This window comes from Pleurodeles waltl, chromosome 8, assembly GCF_031143425.1.
Source record: "Pleurodeles waltl isolate 20211129_DDA chromosome 8, aPleWal1.hap1.20221129, whole genome shotgun sequence".
In the NCBI taxonomy this organism is placed as follows: Eukaryota; Metazoa; Chordata; class Amphibia; order Caudata; family Salamandridae; genus Pleurodeles; species Pleurodeles waltl.
The window spans coordinates 130,075,012-130,099,262 of NC_090447.1; positions in this window are offsets into that span (position 1 = coordinate 130,075,012).

Genomic DNA, 24,251 nt, shown 5'->3' on the forward strand with positions numbered 1-24,251 from the left:
GGCAGCTGCTGGACAAAGTTGTGGTGAAATGTCTACGTTTGGACTTTATACCTTTTATGGAAGTCGAAAATCTCCAGAGGGACGAGGCAGGTGGATGTAGCCGATGAGAGTTCCAAGAGGCTGGATACCCCTTTGGCAAAGGACAACTGAACAGGATATGGGGCCAGATGTAGTAAGATATGATTTTGTGACTCAGAAATTGCGAGTTGGTGCGACTTGCAATTTCTGAGTCGCAAAAACATATGCAGAATGGTGTCCCAGACACCTTCTGCGAATCGCAAGGGGCTCGCAAACACCCACCTCATTAATATTAATTAAGTGGGTCGCAATTTGCGACCCCCTTGCGATTCCCTGCACTCACAGGGATGGTGGCCTGCTGGAGACAGCAGACCTCCATGTCTGTGACTGCTTTTTTAATAAAGCAGTTTTTGTTTTTGTAAAAATATTTATGGCGACATTCACAAAGGGGAAGGTGTCCCATGGGGACCCCTTCCCTTTTGCGAATGAATTAGCACCAACTTGACATGGGTGCGAACTGCGAACTGCGAATTGCTTTGCGACCGCGTTCGTGGTCACAAAACAATTCTGCACCGCGGTGCGAATCACAAATAGGAAGGGAACACCCCTTCCTATTTGAGAGTCGCACTCCCATTTTACGAGTCAGAACCGAATTTCACAGTTTGCGCCATGCAAAACGCTTTGTACATCTGGCCCTTGCTGCTGTGTGTGAAGAATGTAGTGGGAGCTACAGCAAAGTCAGGCTGACCAGAGATGCACCTCAGGCGAATTGACAAGTTGGACCCGGTCTTCCCTTGGTTCTCAGAGGAGTTTTTAGCCAAAAATGGTTTCAGTCCCAAGTTTTAGGACTCACTAGACTGGATCCAGGTGTGGGTTCAAGATGGCGGGAGCCTGTCAAGTCTCTGTGGCTCTGAACGGGAAGCCAGCAAACTAGCCCTTGAAGTCACTCTGATAATCCCGGGTTCAGGTGAAGATCCAATGCTCCAGCAGTAGGGCAGGCCTCTGAGCATTCAAGGAAGGCTCCAGGCAGCAAAGCAGTCCTTGCAGGTGCAGCAAAGCAGTCTTGTGGCGTACACAGCAGGCCATAGCAGCAAGCAGTCCTCTGCGAGTCCTTCCGCAGGTTCAGAAAGTGAACTGAAGGCTGGGTCCGAGGACACTATTTTTATACCTGGTGCCTTCTTTGAAGTAGAAGAAGTTTCTAGAGGCTTCTCTTTGAAATGCTTGGAATTTCCTGACTCCCTTGCTCTGGCTGCAGGCTGCAGGCTGGCTGTCGGGACAAGCCCTTTGTGTGAAAGCAGAGCCTACTCAGTTGCAAGTGGGGCTGTGCTCAGCTCCGCCCCCATCCTGCCAGTTGATGGTCCAGTCAGGCACACCTAATGCCTCTACTATGTGACTGCCTGGAAGGAATACACAAAGTCTTATGGCCAACTACATCCATTCTTGTGACCCAGAGGAGGTTGCAGGCACCAAATGGCAAAGGGCAGTAAAATGCCAACTTTCTAAAACTGCCATTTTCAAAACTGTATTTTAAAATCCGACTTTATCATTAAAGAGGAGTTTCAGTTACAATTTAATAGATACTAAACATTAAATGTGTATCTGTACCCAATCCAAAGTGAGCACTTGTTAAATGAAATAAGGCAATCCAGTGTTAACCTATGTGACAAGTAGGCCTCACAGTAGTGAAAAACAATTTAAGAATGTTTCACTACTGGGACATGTAAAAGTAAAACGTACATGTCCAACCTTTTTATTACAATGCACCTTGCTCTACGGGCTACCTAGGGCCTACCTTAGGGGTGCATTAAATGCAATAAAAGGGGAGTTTGAGGCTTGGCAAAGGGGTCATTTTGCCAAGTTGAATTGGCAATTTAAAAGAGCATTCAGGCTGTTGTGGCAGGCCTAGGACATATTTTAAGAGGCTACTTAACTGGGTGGCACAGTATGTGCTGCAGGCCCACTATTAGCATTTAATATACAGGCCCTGGGTATTTGGTATACCACTCTATAAGGGACTAATAAGTAAATTAAATATGCCAACCAGGTGTAAACCAATGTTACCATGTTTACGGGAGTGGGCACTAGCACTTTAGAACTGGTTAACAGTGACAAAGTGCACAGAGTGCGAAAGCCAACAACAGCGAATTCAGAAAAATGTGGAGGGTAAAGACAAACATGTTAGGTGTAACCCTGCAGAGAGGGCCAGATCCAACAGCTACTACCACCCCCGAGGGGGCATCAAAACACTTTTGGGATGGATACATATAGGAGGAAGTGATAAACATGGTAGAACTAGTGTTAGGGATCCATTCAATCACCCAGCATGGAAAGACATTGAGTGGATATGGGGATGCCTGAACTGACACATTACTACTTAGGAGAAGAAGGTGGGGACAACTTTGTGGGGGCTCAAGGAATTGTCAAGAACTTTGGGCCTGATTTAGATCTCAGCAGAGGGAATACTCCATCACAAACGTGATGGGTATCCCCCTGCTGTATGACGATCTCCTTAGGCTATAGTGGGATCATAATAAGGTGGATGGGGTATCCATCACAAATGTGATGGAGTAATCCCCCCTGCCAAGATTTAAATAAGGACCTTTGTATTTTACACATGCTAAGGGACGACATCACCCCAAGTCCCCTGGCCTATGGACTTTACCTATAGGATTACAGTGTCTATTTGAGTGCTCTACTTCCCAGCAGTATGGGATGTGCCTGGGTGCATCAGAAGCCTGTGAGAGGATGTAAAAGACTGGCCTGGTCCACCTCATAGTTTTGGGCAAAAAGCCTTTAATGCCCATTTTTTATTTCATCCCTTGCTATCTCACCAATGTGGAAAGGCACGAGGGTAGTGAGCAAAATATTTCTGTCTCTTCTTGGAAAAAATGCCTGTCATCCTTAAGAAGTGCTATGTTTTTGGAAAATGCAGATGGTGTATTAAAGAGAACACATTAGCTGATGCTGCTTCTTCCACCTATACATTGTAAGCAGAAGGTATTGATGGGGACGGCTGATATCACTAAGGATATTAGCCTTAACAAAATTTGTTCAAAGGTGCCTCTTTTTGCATGGCCACCCTCATTTTGTGGACCTATGCTGTTTGGCACACTGGCGTACTGACGTACTGCTGGTGAGTTCCCAATGCATGTGCTTGAACCCATAAAATCATAGTAAAGTTGGCTAATTCCCATTTTGCATATTTAAGTTTCCAGTAAGGCCATAATAAATGGCGTAGTAAAATATCCCAGTGTCATAGACAGTTAAATATCACCATAGGACTGTAGTACCTATTGTGCCATTCACTAGGCTGACAAGGAAAATAAGGCCCAAAACCTACATATGTAGCCTGACTCCTTTGCTTTTAAACCTGCAGGCAGATCTATCAGGATAAACAAACCTTTTGACAGGAGGGAAGTCCTTCTTTTAAACATTCTCTAAGTCACCACTAAGTAGGCCTGTTAGCCCACAAAGTAGGGTGCCTGGTGTTTAAAAGTAGAACATGTATGAAGTTAATGCGATTAGCTACACACAATTTCACTGTTAGGGCTGTTGCATATTCTATGAAGAAAATGCTAAAGTTTAGTTAATATTTTGATTCCAGGTATTGGGTCCGAATAAGTTACAGACACATTTCAACCTTTGTTCTTAAATATTTATTGAAAATCCAATTCAATAGTGAAGCTAAATTTTTGATAAATATGCATCAGAAGTAATTTTTTAAAATGTAGAATTTCCCTTTCTAAAGCCCCTGTGGGTTAACTAGCATTGGGCTGTCTGCACTGTCCTGTCAGTGCTGCTTTGATGGGGTGTGATTTACTGCACCCAGAGCAGAGAAAATGGCTTGGGCCTGGCAGGATGGCCTGAGGGAGGGAGGTGGATGTGACCACGCTTAACCCAAGCAAGACTGTGAAGGAGTGCCCAGGAACCTCATTAACTTAAAAGAAACCAAAGGCAGACCTATACTTGTATAGGTTAGTGATAAGGGCAGCCTCCAGAAGAAGGGTTGCTTGATCCCAAAACACACTTTGGCACACTGGCTTTAGTTTTAGTGGTTGAGTGGAAGGGTGCTGCTCATTAACTAAAACACAACCGTAGGTGTACCACAAGCTCCCTCCAGAGGCAGAAAGATTTTGCCATACAGTGTAGAATAGTTTACCTTGAGGCAAACAGGATGTGGTGCAAAAGTGTGAAGGTTTGCCCTTTGGAACTTTTTGCCCATTGGCCAGTGAGCTTCCAGAAGTCACCCCTACCTACTGGCTAGTGAAATGGACAAAAGTATCACCTCACATACCAGCTCTTCAGAAAACATTTTGGACCAATGGAAACACAGAAGAGGCCTAGACCTGTTGTCTGTAACCAATTTGAAGACCTGGATGGCGGGACCTGGTCATACTTGCACCCAAGACTAAGAAGTGAACTCTAAGGGTCCATTGGCTGACGTCTGAACTCTGAACATAACATGCTACAAGAGGCCTATTTTTCCTAGCGACACCAGTGAATTAGTTGCTGCTGAATCTGAACTGGGCTTTGCTGGTGACCTCTACCAGATTGTGTCCTAAACCCTACTTGCCGTCCTAGAGGTCTTGGGAGCCTTAGAATGGCTTAGGAGGAACTACCCCAGAAAATCTGAAAGTTGAGATTTAAAAATAGTTTGAACTTATAAGGCTTTCTGTGCTTCAGAGGAACTTTATGGCAAAAGAGTACAGTTTCAGAAGAGTTTCATTGGATACAGTGACAGACTTGCTGTGCTAGGAGACCTTTATTCCTCAAAAGGAGACTAAAGAGCGTTTGGGATTACTTGGATAGGTCCCAAATCCACCCTGAACAATAATCCAATGTCTCACACAATTGTTATGAAACCTGAGGTGATATTGTTTCTTTAAAGAGATAGTGCACCCATAACAAATGCTACCAATGTCCTCAGGTCTGTTGAAAAATATATGACTCATACTAGGGACAGTTATTTTTCAATTACTTCTGCAACTACAAAGAAGCTGTGATTCCTTGTAAGGACTGTTTTAGTCATGTTAGTAGCTGTTGAGACCCCAAAACAAATGTTCCTAAAATTGATGCTTGTGATTGAGCATATTTTAAATGAAAGAATAAAAGGCTAACCATTATTGAATGGAAGTGTCCCAAGGCTTTCAGTTTAAATTCATGATCAAATTTCACAGACAGGTGACTGGCTAGGTTGGAGGCCCACTTGTATTAATCTCTTCTAGATAATAACTGGCCTTCACCTCTTTCCGCAAATCCTTCCTCCTTTTGGCTCTGACACAGTTGCTCAGTAATTGTTGACCCTGTTGACATAGTTAATCATACTGCCTGCAGTGCTGTTTCTCCTGGTTGTTGCCATAGCATTGTATGCATTCCTAGCTCTGATATACTACAGCTCCCATCACCAGCAGACCTTCATGAACTAGAATTAAAAAATGTTCTCCACTTGACCAGCCTGGCTATTGAAAATTGCTCTCAGCTGAAGTATACATTTGTCCTTTGGCCTAATTCACATCTCAAGGGTTCTGGGGGCTTACTTGGTTAAGCTTGCTGATGAAAGTATGATGACAACAAAAGAGACAGTAAGATCAAAGAAGACAGGGCATTGGGGTTTCTGTGTTATTAAGCTTAGACAACTTACTCAAAAAGCCTGTTATTTGAATGTTGTAAACAATTAGTTTGGAGCAAGTAGTTCCACGAAAGTAGTTCCTATGGGCTACTTTTATGGACCACCAACTTATGGTCACTTACCTAACAGAACTCATATTCTGTATTTGAGTAAAGGCCACACAAATCTTACAAAGCCTGCATCGTGTTCTCCCTGTCTGATGACTAAAAGATTTGCTGTTCTAGATGGGCTGGAAGATGTTGACTTACTAACAGTACCAGTAGCAGGAACCATAGGCAGCAGCACCCCTGATAAGTAACCCCTCCGTCAACTGATCTGAGTTTCCCTTTGACTACCTGCAGGGATCTAAAAGGCGTAAAAATGATATCCTGGAAAATGGGAGGTGGATGCTCAAAGATATTTAATAGTGATGTTGAGGATCACTGATTCTGGTTTCTCCAGGCACAATAACAAACACATGATGAAGACATATTGGGGGTCATTCTGAGTTTGGCGGGCGGCGGTCGCCGCCCGCCAAACTTACCCCGCCGAATGACCGCTCCGTGGTCATAAGACCGCAGGGGCTATTCAGACTTTCCCGCTGGGCTGGCGGGCGCCCGCCAAGGGAGTGCCCGCCGGCCCAGCGGGAAAGGCCCTGCAACACAGAAGCCGGCTCCGAATGGAGCCGGCGGTGTTGCAGGGGTGCGACGGGTGCAGTTGCACCCGTTGCGATTTTCACTGTCTGCTATGCAGACAGTGAAAATCATGCTGGGGCCCTGTGAGGGGGCCCCTGCACTGCCCATGCCAGTGGCATGGGCAGTGCAGGGGCCCCCAGGGGCCCCACGACACCCGTTCCCGCCATCCTGTTCCTGGCGGTAAAAACCGCCAGAAACAGGGTGGCGGGAAGGGGGTCGGAATCTCCATGGCGGCGCTGCTTGCAGCGCCGCCATGGAGATTCAGCCCAGACAGGGGAAATCCGGCGGGAAACCGCCGGATCCCTTTTTCTGACCGCGGCTTTACCACCGCGGTCAGAATGGGCAATGAAGCACCGCCAGCCTGTTGGCGGTGCTTCCGTTGCCCGTGGCCCTGGCGGTCTAGGACCGCCAGGGTCAGAATGAGGGGCATTATTTAAAAAAAACTCTCTTGTCAAGCATACATCCCACACAGATGTCATCAAACTGGAGTGATCTCATGATGCTAATAAGCTGAACAATGCCCAAAGAAGTTCTGTGAATGAAAGGTGTTGGTTGTGGCTGTATTTTTTCAAAGACTTGTTCAATGAAGAAAATGTATGAAACTCAATGCACTGTTGTTGCTACTTGGGAATTGATGAAACTGACTGCAACATGTGTGCCTCCTGATTTATTTTAACTGTTGTCTCTGTTTTGGCAGCAGCTGAGTACTGTTTAGGGTGTGCACCTACTTTCTACTTGGGACAGACTTGGAGGCACTGTTCTATATGTCTTAGATGCTATATAAATAACATTGACTACATATTTGTCCCTGATTCAGTGCAACGTCTTGAGCATAATTTTGATTGAATTATTAGTGCCTTTAACAGTCACAATCCACCTCTGATTAATATTGTTAAAGCGTAAAATGTAGGTATGAAATCATTTAGAGTTTTTCAGCTTTGCTATTGGACCTCAGGCAATGAACCTCGGAGGTGCAGCATGAGACAAGTAGAAATTGCAATCAAAACACTTAAAACTTTTCAGTATATCAACAACACTTCTTTTAAGAGTCAGTGATGAGAGTTGAATGAAGGTTAAGTATTTTTATTTTCAGTTTTCTTGGTTTCTCATCTCTATTGACAAATTCAAAAATCATATATCAAAGACTTATAAATCAAATATAAACAGAACAATGCATGGATTGTGTTCAATACAATTTAACTTATTAGTTTAATCTAGAGGATGGCTTTACAAAAATAAGACAAATCAGTTTACTAACGGAACCTATTAAGAGTTCAGAAATGAAAGATGTGAAAGCATTTAGAAACTCAGTAGAGTTTAGAGCATGTAAGTTTCAGGCAAAAGGCTTGAATTTCAATCTAAGAGCCTCATTTACAAGAATCTGACACATCTGCTCCAATTCATCAGATTTCTTGCACTGCCCTACGACTGCCATGGATGCACTGTATTTAAAATACAGAGCTCCATAGCACATGTTCTCACAGATGTGCCAGAAATTCTGATACATCAGTGGTACTAAACTCACACATTGCTGGACTGCCGCAAAAAAAATGACGCTACTCCAGAAATGCCAGGAGCCCCCCATTGAGAAAAGCCCTGTGTCAGATTTACGCCTGCTCTGAGCAGGTGGTAAAATTCCCATGCAGTCACAGATGGACGCAGTGAAATGTTGTAAATTTCACTCCATAAGATCTACGTGGCTTTTCACATGGGAATGTCTACCTTGCATACATTGCACCGGGTGCAGGTATAATGTAACGCAAGGCTTAATAAACTGATGCATTGAACCCGATGCGTCAGTTTGTAAATGTGGAGTAGTGTAGAGCATTGCTTGTGCCACTGTTGTATAAAATAAAAATGACACAAGGGTGGCACAAAGGTCTTGTAAATGAGGCTGTAAGTGTAAAAAAAGCAGCTTGAAGGGAGTTTGAGTAGTATCTTAGAGAACATCTGTGCGAAATCAGAGTATCAGAATTGAGGAAGGAATTGCTCCTAAATGAGCCCAAGCCTCTAAGTTTTTTCTGCTGAAAACCTCTCTAAAAGCATTCTCACACTAATCTAGGAACACACATTTTTTAATCACACAATTTTGAAACTTTTGTTTTCTTTCTTTTTCTCCACCACTCGTTCAACAAATCAATTTTGATGTCTTTTCCGTCAACCAATTTCTCTAACAAAGCAGCTAAGAAATATTTTTATTTATTTTGGTCTAACATTTCTACTAAACTACCTACTGGATGCGAGTTCTCACCATTTCAAGTAACAAGAGAGAAAAAGGTCATGGTTATTGTAATGCATTTTTGGTATTCACATTTTCTTTCCCATACGCTCTTTTCTATCCAGTCTATTCATAAAGAAACTGATATTGTGACATTGCTAACATTTTAGTCATTAGATAAACTTATGAAGAGTTAAGGTTAAAGGAATTATATATTTCATAGCACCGTTCGTTGTTAAAGTTACTAAACATGTTTTAACATCTATTCATAATACATTTTAACCTATGTCACTAATGGCAAAACAAGTAACATATGTGCTTCATGGTGCATTCTTCAGCTAAGACTAGAGATTACTGTTGCCTTTATGCCTTTATGCCTTTCAGCTGCTACGATAGCACAGAAGGGAAAATAAATGCATTCCATTCTCATTTGCAGACCTACATGTTATTTTCACACGTTTAATTTTGCACACAATATTTTGTGAATTGGAAAACACTCTTCCAATATTAACTTGACACAATCCACCAGACGTTGTACAGGTATAAGGTCTTGCTCTGAAGTCACTGTAAGTGGGAAGATCGCTTTATTGGAGCTTAATGAGCATAGAGCGGGTCCTGGAAAAGGTTATTCACTGAGGGCATTCTATGTATGCCAGATTCTGGTGACATCTTGTTAGACCTAACAGCCTTAGGGTGGTCATCCCCCAACGTTCTGCCTGTCTCCCTCCACTTTTCTGACACTATTTTCTGCTGGTTTTAGGACTCTGTGCATATGCTCTCTCCCTTAAACATGGTAACATTTGTTCAATCCCCAATTGGCATATTTGATTTACTTATAAGTCCCTAGTAAAGTACACTACATGTGCCAAGGGCTACTTGTGGGCCTGCAGCACTGATTGTGCCACCCACATAAGTAGCCCTTAACCATGTCTCAGGCCTGTCATTGCAAAGCCTGACATTGCAAGGCCTGTGTGTGCAGTTTCACTGCCATTTCGACTTGGCATTTGAAAGTACTTGCCAAGCCTTAAACTTCCCTTTTTCTACATATAAGTTACCCTGAAGGTAGGCCCTAGGTAACCCACAGGACAGGGTGTTATGTAGGTAAAAGGCAGGACATATACACTTGTTTTATATGTCCTGGTAGTGAAAAACTTCTAACTTTGTTTTCCACTACTATGAGGCCTGCTCCTTTCATAGACTAGCATTAGGACTGCCTTCATATACTTTGTGAGTGGTAGATTCTGATCTGAAAGGGGTAACCAGGTCATATTTAGTATGGCCAGAATGGTAATAGAATTTTCTCTTATTGGTGAGGTTGGATTTAATATTACTATTTTAGAAATGCCAATTTTGTAAAGTGAGCATTTCTCTGCACTTAATTGCATCTGTGCATTACAGCCTGTCTCCAATCAACGTCTGGTTTGTGCTGGTTAACAGCTCCCATGTACATTTCACCCAGATAGCCACAAACACAGGACACTTGGTCACATCTGCATTCATCTGCATACTGAATGGTTCTTCCTGGGCTGGAAGGGTAGAGAGCCTGACACCTTCTTTTTAAAGGCCAGTGGTCTCCCCTCACACAATTGACTGATAACACTCACTGGGACCCTGGCAGACAGGACTGGGCTGAAAGGGGAACTTGTGCACTTCCAAACCACCATTTGAAGTCTCCCACTTCAAAGGCATCTTGGGGTAGATAAACTGGGTCTCTGACCTCTCCAACTCAGACACTTCTGGACCAACACCTGAACCCTGTCGGAGGAGCTACCTGGCTGCCCAAAGGACCCATTTGGACTGCTTTGCTGAGAAGGACTGCTGCCCTGCTGTTGCCCTGCTGCCTTGCTGGCCTCTGACTTTGTTAAGAAGGACTCTGCCTTCCCCAGAAGTGCCTGCAAGGGCTTGGATTGAGCTTGCCTCCTGTTTCTGAAGCCTCCGGGCCAACAAAGACTTCACCTCTTTGAGCAATTCCTTGTGCATCAAAAATCATTGCAATGCCTGCTGAAATCGACATGCAGCCTGCCTACTGGAACTGCGGAGCCTGACCTTCCGACAGGAAATTCTACCCAGCGCCTATGATGCAACAGAAAACTTCAATGCATCACCTAGTGGATCAACGCAGCACCTGTGCCTTCTTCCAGTGCATCAAGATTTTCATGCATTCTACCTGGGTGCCAAAATATCCCTGCATTGCATTGAGGGAACAAGACTGTGTGCTGAAAAACAACGCAAACCCCTGCAACACGGAAAGAATCAACGCATTGTCGATGCCACATCAAACATTTTTAATTTACATTTACATCAGAAAATCTGACGCAATACCTTATTTTTCCATGCATCACCTCTGCGGTCTCCGTGCATCGTTATTTTTGATGCATACCAGGTACTGTGTGTAACAAAGAGACAACTGTTAATTACTAAGGATTGAGACTCTTAAACCTTTTAAAAGTGATATTTCATCTTGTGCTTAATGGATCTTTGCCATTTTGACCTTATTTTATTCAGATAAATATTATCTATTTTTCTATACAGGAGTGGTGTATTTTTGTGGTGTTTTCACTGTGTTACTGCATGATTTATTACACAAATACTTTACACATTGCCTTCTAAGTTAAGCCTGACTGCTCCGTGCCAAGCTACCAGAGGGTGGGCACAGGATAATTTAGATTGTGTGTGACTTACCCTCACTAGGTCCCTACTTGGACAAGGGTGTATACCTCTGCCAACTAGGTACCCCATTTCTAACACATCTCAAATATATATATATATATATGTGTGTGTGTATTACATACATATGTCTATAGCTCAAGATGTGATTGTACTTGTAATTATTTCACTAATGAGCTCTTTTGCAAGCAGCAGCAAACCAAAATCCTTCGATGGGCAGTTTGATAGTAGCTGTATTAGGGCCAATCTTAATTTCAGGATGGCCTTAAACCATTTTCCAAGAAGTGTGGAAGAAGTGAAGGCATGTACACTTAAATATAGAATGGTGATTAGAAGGTATAAAGGTTTCTTTAAAGATTAGCCCTGAGGAAAGATAGTTGCTGCCTTTCTCTAGTAATATCTTTTTTGGTGAGCAGAAAATGGTCAATATTCTACAGGCGATAATGGGAAAATTAATTTCCGGCTAATAGTTCTGCTGCCCAATGACTTGCTCACTTCAATTCCATATATATTGGCTACAGTAACCACACCTTACATCAGTGATGTGTTTCATCTAAAAAGTATTTGAACTTAAATGCTACTTTTGGAGTTGTTATGGCATTAAGAAGAAGCCCTCTAAATACAGTTCCTTGTCCTGATCAGGGGTGCAGAATTAGCGGAATTTAGCGATTCTGTGTTACTCTTGTAACACAGAGTTAAGGCCAAATTCTGCCAATCGTCGCCTGGCAGAATTTCTTTTTCCATCAAAGCTCCCAAAATGTGAACTGCCAAGTACGAGTGAGATTTGGCATTGCCTAGAGCAATTTTCTGATGCGGACTGTCGCAGTCAGAGGGCTGTTTCTTGCGTCGATTTACGGCAGCTTGAACAGATTTTTTACTCAGGCAGCAGCGAAATCAGCTCAAATGGTTGCGTGCTCTTGTGCACTGCCTTGTGCATTCTCCCTGCTTTTTCAGCGCTGCTCGCACGACCGGCTATCTATGTGCATATTTTCTGCTCCTTAGGTGAAGTCCTCAGAATCTCATGTAGCTTTTATGTAAATCCGTGTGTTCAACCCACCCCTAGTCCTGAGGGTGTTCCTCTGAATCTCTGTAAGTCCGACTCTGATCGTGGGCCCCTTTACAAGCTAGTGTTTTGAATTCTGTGTGTGTGCGTGTTTATGTCCTTTTCTCCAACTTTTTGAAATACCTCTAATATTTTTCCTGATTTAAAATAAACGTCACAATTTTACTCATTGACTCAACTGCTAAAGAAGAATACTATTGTCTAAAATTCAGGTATGAGCCATTGACATTGGCACTGACATTACTGCTATCAGTCAGTATGGGTATAGAGCTGGAAAGGGTACAGTTCAGCAGTATTTAATTGTTAGGAAGTATGTCTATACTCCAGGTGAGTCTCTTCATTTGGCTTTTATGAACTTTATGTCTATCTTTGATAAAGTAAATACATTAAAACTGTGGCTAATTCTGAATGCTATAGGTTGTGATCCACTAATTGCTGAATTTAAAAAAAATGATTACATTAGAATTTAACTGGAAGGGTCAAATATGGAGCAATTGGGGATCTAACAGACAATTTTAGAGTAAATCGGGGAGTTTGCTAAGATTGTGTATTGTCTCTGCTTCATTTTGTTCTTTATATTAACAAACAAGAGAGCAGTTTGAGAAGTAGAGGGCAAGGTGTTCCTAGAACAAGACACAACTTACCTGTTTCATTATATGCTAATGATGCCATCCTGACATCCAGGACAGCTAATGGTTTGAAGAGGCAGCTAGGTTCCTCTGTTGACTCAACAGGCAATTTCGATTTATTAACTAATTTTACTAAGTTATATTCAACATTAGGCCCCCAGGCTACTACACAAAGAACATTGTCAGCAAATGGGGATGTGCTGCACAAAGTATGTTGTTATGTTGTTTTTCTTACATAGGAGTTTGCTTTGACAATCCTGTGAAATGGTCCAATTTGTAAATTCCTAAATTTGTACCTTTTTTCAAATCTATAAGTGTTGTTTTTAACATTGTGTCTAAAATTGGCAACAGAACATTAGAGTGGTATATATATATATATATATATATATATATATATATATATATATATATATAACCATAAGCAATATATACATTTCTTAAGCAGTTCTAAGAGCGTCTATAAATTTAAAAAATCATAATCTTTATATATATTTGGACAAAGAAACACATTTAGATACATACATATAATCAAATTATAAAACTTTATATACACAGGGATATGCTGTACATTTTTGTTTGAGTATGGTGGCTATGTAGGAAAGAACAAACTCTTGAGTAGTCTTCTTAAGATAAGATTGTTTCTGTGGATCTTATGTTTTGGGGTAATGAGTTCCATAGTTTGGTTGCTTGGATGGAGAAAGATTTGCCACCTATGTTTTTTTCGTATATGGTGCCAATCTGGAGTGGAGCTTCCTTTGTTAAATGTATTTGATGATTTTATTTCTGATGAAAAGCAGTCCTGTTCCATATATTGCTTCATGGGTGATACAAAACAACTTGAAGGTAGACCTTCTGGCAACTGGTAATCAATGTAGGGCCCTGAAGGCAGGGGAGTTGTGGTCTTGTGTCTTTACATGTAGGAGTAGTCTGGCAGAAGAGTTCTGGATCGGTTCTAGTCTTTTCATACTAGATAAAGATGATCTGTGTTAAAGGCCGCCGCGTTGTCCAGTTTAGACAGTACAAGACAGATAGTTGCCTGGACCTTGTGTAGAAATTCCAGGTGGGGGACGATGCATTACAGAGGTTTCATAGTAATGAAGCTTGATTTTGCTAATTTGTCCAATTGGGCATTCACTGATAATTTGAAGTCCATGGTAATTCCAAGGTATTCTTACTTCCTTAGATACTTTAAGAGATGGTCCCAGATCATCAGGCCAGGCACAGAGTAGGCCACTTGTTCGTATTTCATTTTTGAAAGCATTCAATTTGAGATGGCTCCATGTCATTCACTGATCAATGGCTCTGAGGCAACTAAAGATTTGTGAGTTTCCAATGTCCTTGGGGCTTTCCAGTTTAAGTAGTATTTGTGTGTCATAGCATGTGAGCTGAAATTCATTGTCAGTAATGACTTCATGTAGATGTTGAAAAGCATGGGTGAGATGACAGTGCCTTGAAAGATCTCTGCTTTTGTGAAGTATGGTTTGGATGAGAAAAGGGGAGTATAGATGGCATTTTTTTCTATTTTGAAGGTAGGACGTGATCCAGTCGAGAGCAGTCCCCTCTATGCCAGCTTTGTAGAGTCTTTGCATTAAAGTGTCATGGTCAACTATATTGAAGGCAGATGAAAGGTCCAAGAGAAGTAGTTCAGTAACCCTGTTGTGGTCTACTGAGTTTTTAAGGTCATTCTAGATGGTGACGAGGGCAGATTCTGTGCCACTTCCTGGGCAGAATCTTGTCTGGTAGTATAAAAGTATGGAGTTATCTTCAATGAAATGTGACATCTGGGCAAATCTGCTTTTTCTTTCAGTTTGCCCAGGAAAGGCCCATTTGTAATTGGTCTGTAGTTGCTGGGGTCATGCAGGTCCGGGTTTGCTTTCTTTAGTAATGGGCATATGTATGCCTTTTTTAGGTCATCAGGTAAGATTCCTTTAGTTAGAGAATTATTGATGATTCTTCCTACTGAAGTGGCAGCAGAGGAAGTTATAATTATGTTCTTAAAGATTTGCGGGGGACAAGGGTCAGAGGGGCAGCCAGCTTCCCTGCTTGCCTTGAGCAGATCCATCAATTTACTTTGTGATATGTGTGTGAAGGAATGCAGAGGCTGGACTAGCCTACTCTTGGAAGGTTTTTTGGAAATGGATTGGCGCTGGTGGGTTTCCCTTGTTTTAAAGAGTCCAACTCTCAAGCCTGTTTAAGCCATAGAATTATTTCTTACCATCTTAAATTAAATGAGGTTAAAAAGATCCATTGGCTCATGTATGTAAAAAAAAAACCTGGAAATAAACTGGTCAACCTGAACTGTTTTTCTCCTGGGGGAATATCTCCAAAGTGGTGAAAATGATGTCAAAAATCGTTTTTTGATTTGACATTTGCAAAAAGGGACGTTATCAGACTCATTAAATGCCCTGTAAAATCTTATTATATGACAATTAAGATAAGGGGGCTTGGACCGTATTTGCTCATTTTCTTTATGGTTTATGAGCAAAATCTCTTGACTAGATTTAGAGCGGGTGTTATGCATTGTTTACTTTCAGAAGATCAGGATATCCAGTGAAATACTGGACCCTTGTCATTGTGACAACCAATCTACAAAACTATGATGCACTTTACAGCAAGTAAATGTTTAATACCTTTTCTCCCTGATTTGAACTTTGGTAATTGTCTGGTGTCTCTTTTATCTATACAAATCGTACCCTCTGCATTGGCATGCTATTTATTCTGTAGGTGCATTTTTAAATATGCCAATTTTTTTAAGATTCAATTATTATCTATTTATGTAATGTACTTATATCTTTTTACGATTTGTATTTAGGGCTCCCTGTTTTCCATTTGTACTGATTTTTACAGATAGATACAGACAGAAAACATTGTGCTTCCTGTCTGTATTTATTTTTAAAAGCAGAAAAACACAGATAATTTGACTTTTGTGAGTGACTTTCCATGCTAAGATTAATGACTTTCAGGATATAGCTCAACATATTGGCAGCCTGGGAAGTTGCAAAAATCAACGAAATTTGCTTAAATTACTGAATATCTCAATATCTATTTGTGCTATTATGCTAATTCTTTAACGTAATGTTATTATTTTATTATTTTTGGCTGTGTAATATGCTAAAACCTGACAGGCATCAGAGTACGAGTTTATGTTTATCCATTACATAAATACAGACATCTATGAGTTATCACCTCGTTTGTTCACAAAACACAAAATAAATATGGATAAATACAAATAAGATGGCCAAAAAATAAATATGAATAATTACAGGTGGAAATGTTCAAAAACTAAGGGGCTGATTTAAGAGCCCCTAGGGCCTCCTTGAACCACATTAGGGTCATTGTTGTTACGCTAATGTGGCCCAACAAAGCCCAAATCAGAGTACCAGATTTACAAAGTGGCACGATGCATGCATTGCTCCACTTTGTAACCCTTTGTGCTACATTATGCCTGCAACAGGCATAATGTATGTAAAGGGGGCATTCCCCCATTATGGGCCAGAACATTAGTGCAAAGAAATCTAAGAGAGAGACTTTACAATTTGATTGCTTGGGAGCAGTTGTACAGTTTATGTTTTCCTGAGCTGCGCCAGCACCTTATTGAGAGCAAGCTGACTGACCCCAGGAAGTTTGCGCAAGAAGCGGACCGTTGGGAGGGCACCAGGGTCCAAAAGAGGTATGGAGAGATCATGACAAGTGTGGGCAGGGTCCCCATCAGAAGAATTGGGGGGTAAGGGTAAACAGAGGGAGTTCTCTAAAGGGACCTAACCTAGTTCCCAGGGTAAAGAAACCCAGCCTCCAGTAGAAAAGAAACCATGGGTCTCTACAGAGAAACCTGCAGAGAAGGGTCCCCGCAAGTGCAAGTGTGATCAGGAGAGTCGCATGAGGGGGGACCCCAAATGTACCAAGTGGACACCGGCACCCACTGGTTCTCAGTCGCAGGGTTTGGCCAATGTAGCGCTTGGGGAGGAGTTGGTTCCAGGTGGGTGGGAGCCAGCTGAGAAGACCCTTGTCTCACAAGGGGACAGTGAGATGGTCCAGAGGGCCCTTGCGCTTGATAACACTAAGAAGTATAGGCAGTGGGTGACCATCAATGGACAGAGGGTGGAGGCTCTGAGAGACACAGGAGCCAGTGTGACTACATTGAGGAGTCACCTAGTGTCTGACGAGCAGGTAGATCCCCGTGTACTTCACCTAGTAGTTGCAGTGTACAACTTAGAGCGCCTGTGCTGAGTGGCGCAGGTTCCCTTTGAATGGGGGGGTCTCAGGTTCCTTGAGGTAGCTGAGTCCAACCATGCATGTAGATTGTTTGCTTGGAAATGACCTGGAGGATTCCTCTTAGCAGTAGGTGGCATGTTGGGTCTGCCTGTGTGTGTGTGTGTCTACCCGGTCTATGGCAGCCCGTCATGGTGATCAGGAGACCCTGAGGCCTGAAAGAGTGGCCGAGGTGTCTGCTAGAAGGAGGAAGGGCAAGGGGTGCGGGAAACCAGCCCCAGAAGTTCCCACTGTCCAGGAGGAGGCTGAACCTGAGGGGGAAGCCCTGGAGCCTACAGGGGAACAAGTGGCTGAACTGGGTAAGGTCCCTGAGCTGTCACAGTGGCAGCAGGAAGGGGGGCCCACCAGGGAAGCATTCTCTGAGGCACAGAAATCATACCCTACTCAGGAGGGTTTGTGGCGGCAGGCTGCAGACCAGGCATCTGGCAAGCCGCCTGGATCACATTTGATTTACTGGGAGGATGATCTCCTCCATAGTGAGCCTAAGGTTCCTGAGCCTGGGTCAGCCCATGTGCTGGTGGAACCCCAGTGCTTCAGAGCCTTCCTACTTGGTCTCGCTCATGACCTGTCTTTAGCTTGTCATTTGGGGAAGGACAAGACCTTTGAGCGGATTGTCACCCACTTTTATTGGCCCCAAATGCGCAGGCACTCTGATGCTCATTGTAGATCTTGCCTAACTTGTCAGGCAAGTGGCAAGAGTTGGGAGAAATGCAAGGCTCCCTCCAACCTTTCCCTGTGGTTAGTAACCCCTTTGAAAGGGTTGCTATTGACATTGTGGGGCAACTGGATTCCAAGACAGCCATGGACAACAGGTTTATCCTGGTCTTGGTGAACCATGACACCCGGTACCCGGAAGCCGTTCCTCTGAAATCGATCACTGCCCCTGTGGTGGGCCATGCATTGATGGGGGTTTTTACCCCCCTGGGGTTCCCCAAGGAAGTGGTGTCCGATAGGGGAACCAACTTCATATCACATTATATGAAGTCTCTGTGGCGGGAGAGTGGGGCAATGTACAAGTTCACTACTTCGTACGACCCCAAAAGCAATGGTCTGGTTGAGAGATTCAACTGCACCTTGAAGGGCATGATAATGGACCTGTCAGAGTCCTTGAGGCATAAGCGGGATATCCTCTTGCCAAACCTTCTATTCGCCTACAGTGAGATGCCTCAAAAAGGGCTTGGATTTAGTCCTTTTGAGCTGTTGCATGGCCACCCTGTCAGGGGACCTTTGAGTCTGGTAAAGGAGGCTTTGGAGGAAGCCCCTATTTCCCACCCCCCAGGATGTATTTAGTTACATGGTGGCTCTGAGAAACCAGGCTGCCCACTTCAGGGGTCTTGCACAGGCGCACCTGGAAGCAAGTCAGGAGAACATGCAACGCTGTTATTTCCAAGAATACCCCTCTGGTGGAGTTTCACCCTGGTCAGAAAGTGTAGGTGATGGCGCTAGTAGAGCCTAGGTTGATCCAGGACAAGTGGACTGGGCCATTTGAGGTGGAGGAGCGCAAGAGTGAAGTCACCTATCTACTGGACTTGCGGACTCCCAGGAACCCCTTGAGGGTCATGCATGTGAACCGGCTCAATCCCCACTTTGAGGGGACTGAAATGTCCATGCTCCTAGCAACAGATGATGGAGTGGAGGAAGAGAGTGAGCCTCTTCCTGACCTCCTGTTTGCTGGAGAAAAGGATGGGTCTGTGGGGGGAGTGAACCTCTCCCCCTCCCTGACCCCAGAGCAGCAGAGGGACTGTCACTAGGTGTTGGGTCAGTTTGCCTCTCTGTTCTCCCTGATTCCAGGGGCCACACACTTGTGTACACACAGTAAGGACACTGGGGACAGTCCTCCTGTTAAATATAAAGTTTACAGAGTGACTGACAGGCTAACATTAAGGATGAAGTTTCTAAAATGTTAGCGTTGGGGGTTATTGAGGTTTCTAGCAGCCCTTGGGCCAGCCCTGTGGTCTTTGTCCCAAAAGCTGCTTCTTCTGGTGCCACTCCCGAACTCAGGGTAGGTGTGGATTACCGGGTACTCAATGCGGTCAACAAGACTGACGCGCACACCATCCCCCGAGCTGATGAGCTCATTGACCGGATGGGAGCTGCCAAGTACATAAGTAAGTTTTATCTTACCTCTGGGTACTGGCAGATTGCCCTGACTGAGGGGGCTAAGGAGAGGTACACATTCTCTACACCAGATGGGCACTACCAGTTTAGGGTGATGCCCTTTTGGATGAAGAATGCTCCTGCCACCTTTCAGAGGTGCTGGCTGCACTGGATGATTTCAGTGCTGCCTACCTGGATGACATTGCTGTGTTCAGTTCCATGTGAGAGGAACACTTGCAGCACCTCAAACTGTTGAAAAAGGCAGGCCTCACTATTAAGGCAAGCACGTGCCAAGCAGGGCAGTGTTCTGTGGTGTACTTTGGACACCAGGTGGAGAGTGGCCAGGTGGCACCCCTACATCCAAAGATTGAAACTATTCTGGCTTGGGAGCCCCCCAAGACCCAGACTGAGGTGAGAGCCTTTTTAGATCTCACTGGATACTATAGGAGGTTTGTTAAGGGGTTTTTCACAATCGTTACTTCCTTGACTGAGTTAACTTCAAAGAAGCAGCCCAGAAATGTGATCTGGACAGCTTTTGGTGCCCTGAAGGCTGCCATGTGCATAGCACCTGTGCTGAAGGCACCTGACTATTCTAAGGAATTTGTTGTGCAGACAGATGCCTCAGATCATGGTATTGGAGCAGTACTCTCACATCTTAATGAAGAGGTCCTGGATCAACCTATAGCCTTCATTAGCAGGAAGTTACTTCCCAGGGAATGTAGGTGGATTGCAATTGAGCGTGACGCTTTTGCTGTGGTCTGGGCACTGAAGAAACCAAGACCCTACTTGTTTGGGACTCACTATCCTGTTCAGACAGACCACAGGCCCCTCAGGTGGCTAATGCCAATGAGGGGTGAAAATCCCAAATTGTTGAGGTGGTCCATCTCCCTACAGGGAATGGACTTTACGGTGGAACACCACCCTGGCACAGACCACACCAATGCTAATGGTCTGTCCAGATTCTTCTGCCTCATTGATGAGAACTCCCATGAGGTTGGGTAGTTGCTCCCCACTTTCAGGTCAGGGGGACACGGGTTAGACTTGGCATCATTGGCATGGTCTCCCCTAATGTTTTGCCTCTATTTCCCAGGATGCTTCTGTGTGCTGGACTCTGTTATTGCTGTTTTTTTTGCTCTGGACACTTTACCACTGCTGACCAGTAATAAAATGTAAGTTTTCCTTGTTTAAATTATATGTGTGATTTAGCTTATCCATGATTGGCATATTTGATTTTCTAGTAAGTCCCTAGTAAAGTGCACTAGAGGTGCCAGGGCCTGTAAATCAAATGCAACTAGTAGGCCTTCCCTTTTTATACATGTAAGGCACCCCTAAGGTAAGCCCTAAGGAGCCCCATGTGCATGGTGCAGTGTATGTTAAGGATGGGACATGTACTTATGTGTTTTATATGTCCTGACAGTGAAATACTGTCAAATTTCGTTTTCAATGTTGCAAGGCCTATCTCTCTCCTAGGTTAACATGGGGGCTGCCTTTAAATGTTATTGAAGCGCAGATTCCCTTTGGGAGCAGAGAGACATGTGGAGTGTGGGGTCTCTGAACTCACACTTTAAAAATACATATTATAGTGAAGTTGGTTTTTAGATTGTGTGTTTGAAAATGCCACTTTTAGAAAGTAGGCATTTTCTTGCTTAAACCATTTTGTGACTCTGCTTGTTTGTGGATTCCCTGTCTTGGTCAGTTTGACAGTTGGGCTGTTTCCACCTCTCCTCTAGACAGTGACACAAGGGGAGCTGGGGTATAGCCTGCATAACCTGATGGGCCATCTGGATTGAGGGCAGGGAAGGAGTGGTCACTTAAACCTGAAAGGGCTGTGCTTGCTCTCACACAATGCAGCCTCCAACCCACTGGTGTATGTTGGGGGCCTGGTCTGGCAAGGCAGGATCTTGAAAACTACAGAGACTTCTCTTTAAACTACGCCTACTTCAAAGGCAGACAGGGGTATAAGAAGAACACCCAAAACCCCTGAAAATCAGATTACTTCTGGAACCAAGAGGAACCTCTGCCAGGGAGATGAGCTGGAGAAGCTGGAAGAGGAGTACTGCCCCTCTGCCTGTGACTATGCTTTGCTGGGTTGGCCTGCAGTAGCTGCTTCTTCCTGAGAGAGGACAAAGACTGACTTTTGTGTGACTTCCCACTGGTGAAGAATCTCCAAGGGCTTGAACTGAGCTTGCCTCCTATTGTTGAAATCCGAGGGACAACAAAGGCTTCTCTCTGCCAGCACTTGGGCTTTCTGCTGAGAGTCCTACCTGCCAAGTGGTGCCCTAACCTGTCTCTGGGCCCTTGAAAGGTTCAGCTGGTGGAAAAGGACAGAAATCCACCAAAAGACCGCCGTGCTGGGAAACGTTTGCAGCACCACCTGCCTTGTGGTTAAAATCGACGCTCCATCTGCATTGCGGCTGGGATCTCGACGCAACGTGGCTGGAGAAATGACGTGCAACACCTGCAGCGGCTGCTGTTAATGACGCAAGCCCCCACGCAGCTCGATTTCTTGACACTGTGCGACCGGATTCCAACGCAACATCATTGGGCGCGGAGAATCAACGCAAAGCTTGCCCAGACCCGAGGTGCCCATCCGGGATTGATGCATTGCTCTCTTGCTGGAGAGAAGAAATGACGCACGCTGACCCGACCGCACGTTCTCACTTGCAAGTGAGAAATCGACACACCACTGGCCTTTTCCAATGCACACTTACCCGTGCGGCTTTATTTTGACGCTACCCAGGTACTTTTGTGCAATAACAGCATTCTCACTGTTTTCTAAAGGATTTAAGACTCTTTTTCTTTTTAAATTCATAACTTGATTTGTGTATGTCAGATTTTTATCGTTTTGGTCTTGTTTTGTTTAGATAAATATTACCCATTTTTCTAAACCTGTTTTGTGTACTTTTGTGGTGGTTTTACTGGGATTCTGTGTGTGTTGGTACAAATACTTTACTCCTTGCTTCTAAAGTTAAGCTTGCCTGCTTGTGCCAACCTACCATGACCAAGAGTTAACTAAGGGTGATTCTCCGTTATCCTGACTAGAGTGAGGGCCCTTGCTTGGACAGGGGGTAACCTGACTGCCAACAAAAGACCCCATGTATTCATGGTTATTCTTAACTAAATAACACTACGATTGATGATGATGATGGCTGGTGAAAGCATCAAAAAGGACCTCTAATTAAATGACAAATCCTCAACAGGTGTATAGCCCCGACAGCCTGGGTTAAGATGCTGGGTCAGTCTTAGACATCACTTGTTCAATTCATAATCGCTTAGCAAGATTATCAAGAATTAGAATTTTGTATAGCGCATTTACTTTTTACATGTCCTCAAGACTAAATTATTGACAATCCTTGCCTTTATTTACTTTCATATAGGCTATATGTGGCAAGCCAAATATGACATGTAGACCCCCAACTGACCTCCAACCCACTGCATTGCCAACTTCAGGTTATCAAGTAAGACTCTTTCTAGAAAAACGTTGTGGCTTCCTTGTGAGTGGTGTGGTGTTAGGGTGGAAATTCTGCACCCCTTGGGTTACGGATAAAGAGGTACTGTTAATTCCAAGGGTATGGAATTACCATTTACATACAGAACCCTGAAGTTTCCCTACGAATTAGAACCTCTTAGTGAATTCTGGGCCCAATTCTCTCAGTAATTCCTCATTGTACCCTGGAATTTCACTCAGAGATTTTTGCCACACTCCCAAACATACAGATCTGATGTGTTTCCACAAAGCTCACAAGTCTCGTAAGCAGTAACGCTTACACGGACCCTATTCGAATTAAGTAGTCACTTATAAAAACAGTCTAAGGTCCTCATTTAAGATAAGTGGTGCTGTACTGGGTACAGCACCACTTTTCTTGTGCCCCTTAACGCCCCCTCTAACAGCATCATGTGTGCGCCATATCTAAGATATGGTGCACCATGGCGGTAGTTATGGGAACTAGCATCAAAAGTTTTGGCGCTAGTTTGGAGCTTTGCAGGATTAGCATACATTTTTTTGACACTAATCCTGCAAAGCCCATTGAAAACAATGGTGTGCCTCCTTTTAACCCCTGCTCTGCAATTTCTTAGATTTGTTTAAGTCATTTGTTTGGCCCACTAACCGGGGAATATCCCCTCTGCATACATTACACCTCGCGCAGGCATACTGCAACGCAAAGGGTTACAAAGTGGCGTAATGCATGCATTGCACCACTTTGTAAATTTGGTGTGGTGATTTTAGCCTCATTGGGCTACATTAGTTTGAAAAACATTATTCTAATGTTACATAAGGAGGTGCTAGGGGTCTTAAGTCTGCCCCTAAGTGTTAATAACAGCCCAAATAGTCAAGAGGAACTCAAAGGTAGTTCACAGTGGTAGAGAAAAATCTAATTTCTTGCAAATTAAAAAACGCATATCTCAGATGATAAAGAAGGGAATCAGACCCCGTAGTAAAATAGAATGGCACAGAATCAACTGGCTTAAAGAATCATTCTTGGCCCTAAACACGTTAAAACAACAACAAGCATTCCTGACAAAGTAGCTTTCGGAACGTCTTCAATAAAAACTGTGAACGTTAGAAAACCAAATGCAAAGGGACACCTACAGCACCCGTAGGTGTGCTTAACAAGGTCAGTAATGCAGCCGATTTGGGATAAAAATACAGCTTCTTGTTCGTGGAAACTACAGGAGAAAAGAAATAAGCAAAAACTCACTCTAGAGAATGAAAGATGGCAAAACAATAATTAATAAAAAAAACAATGAATCACCTTTTGTTAAATGAGGAAAACTCAGTTTTGCGGCATCTTACCTCCAAATGGCCAAAGCACATCAAGTGCATGCACACCTCTTGCCACTTCCTTCTGAGCTCCAATTTTCCTCTGCAAAACCGTATAATTGTATAAACTTATAACTTACTGGCCTATGTTCCTCCCTAGGACTGACTTGTGCTTGTGAGAATGTTATGGGTATCTGTGGTGTGGATATTTAGACCCCCAAAATG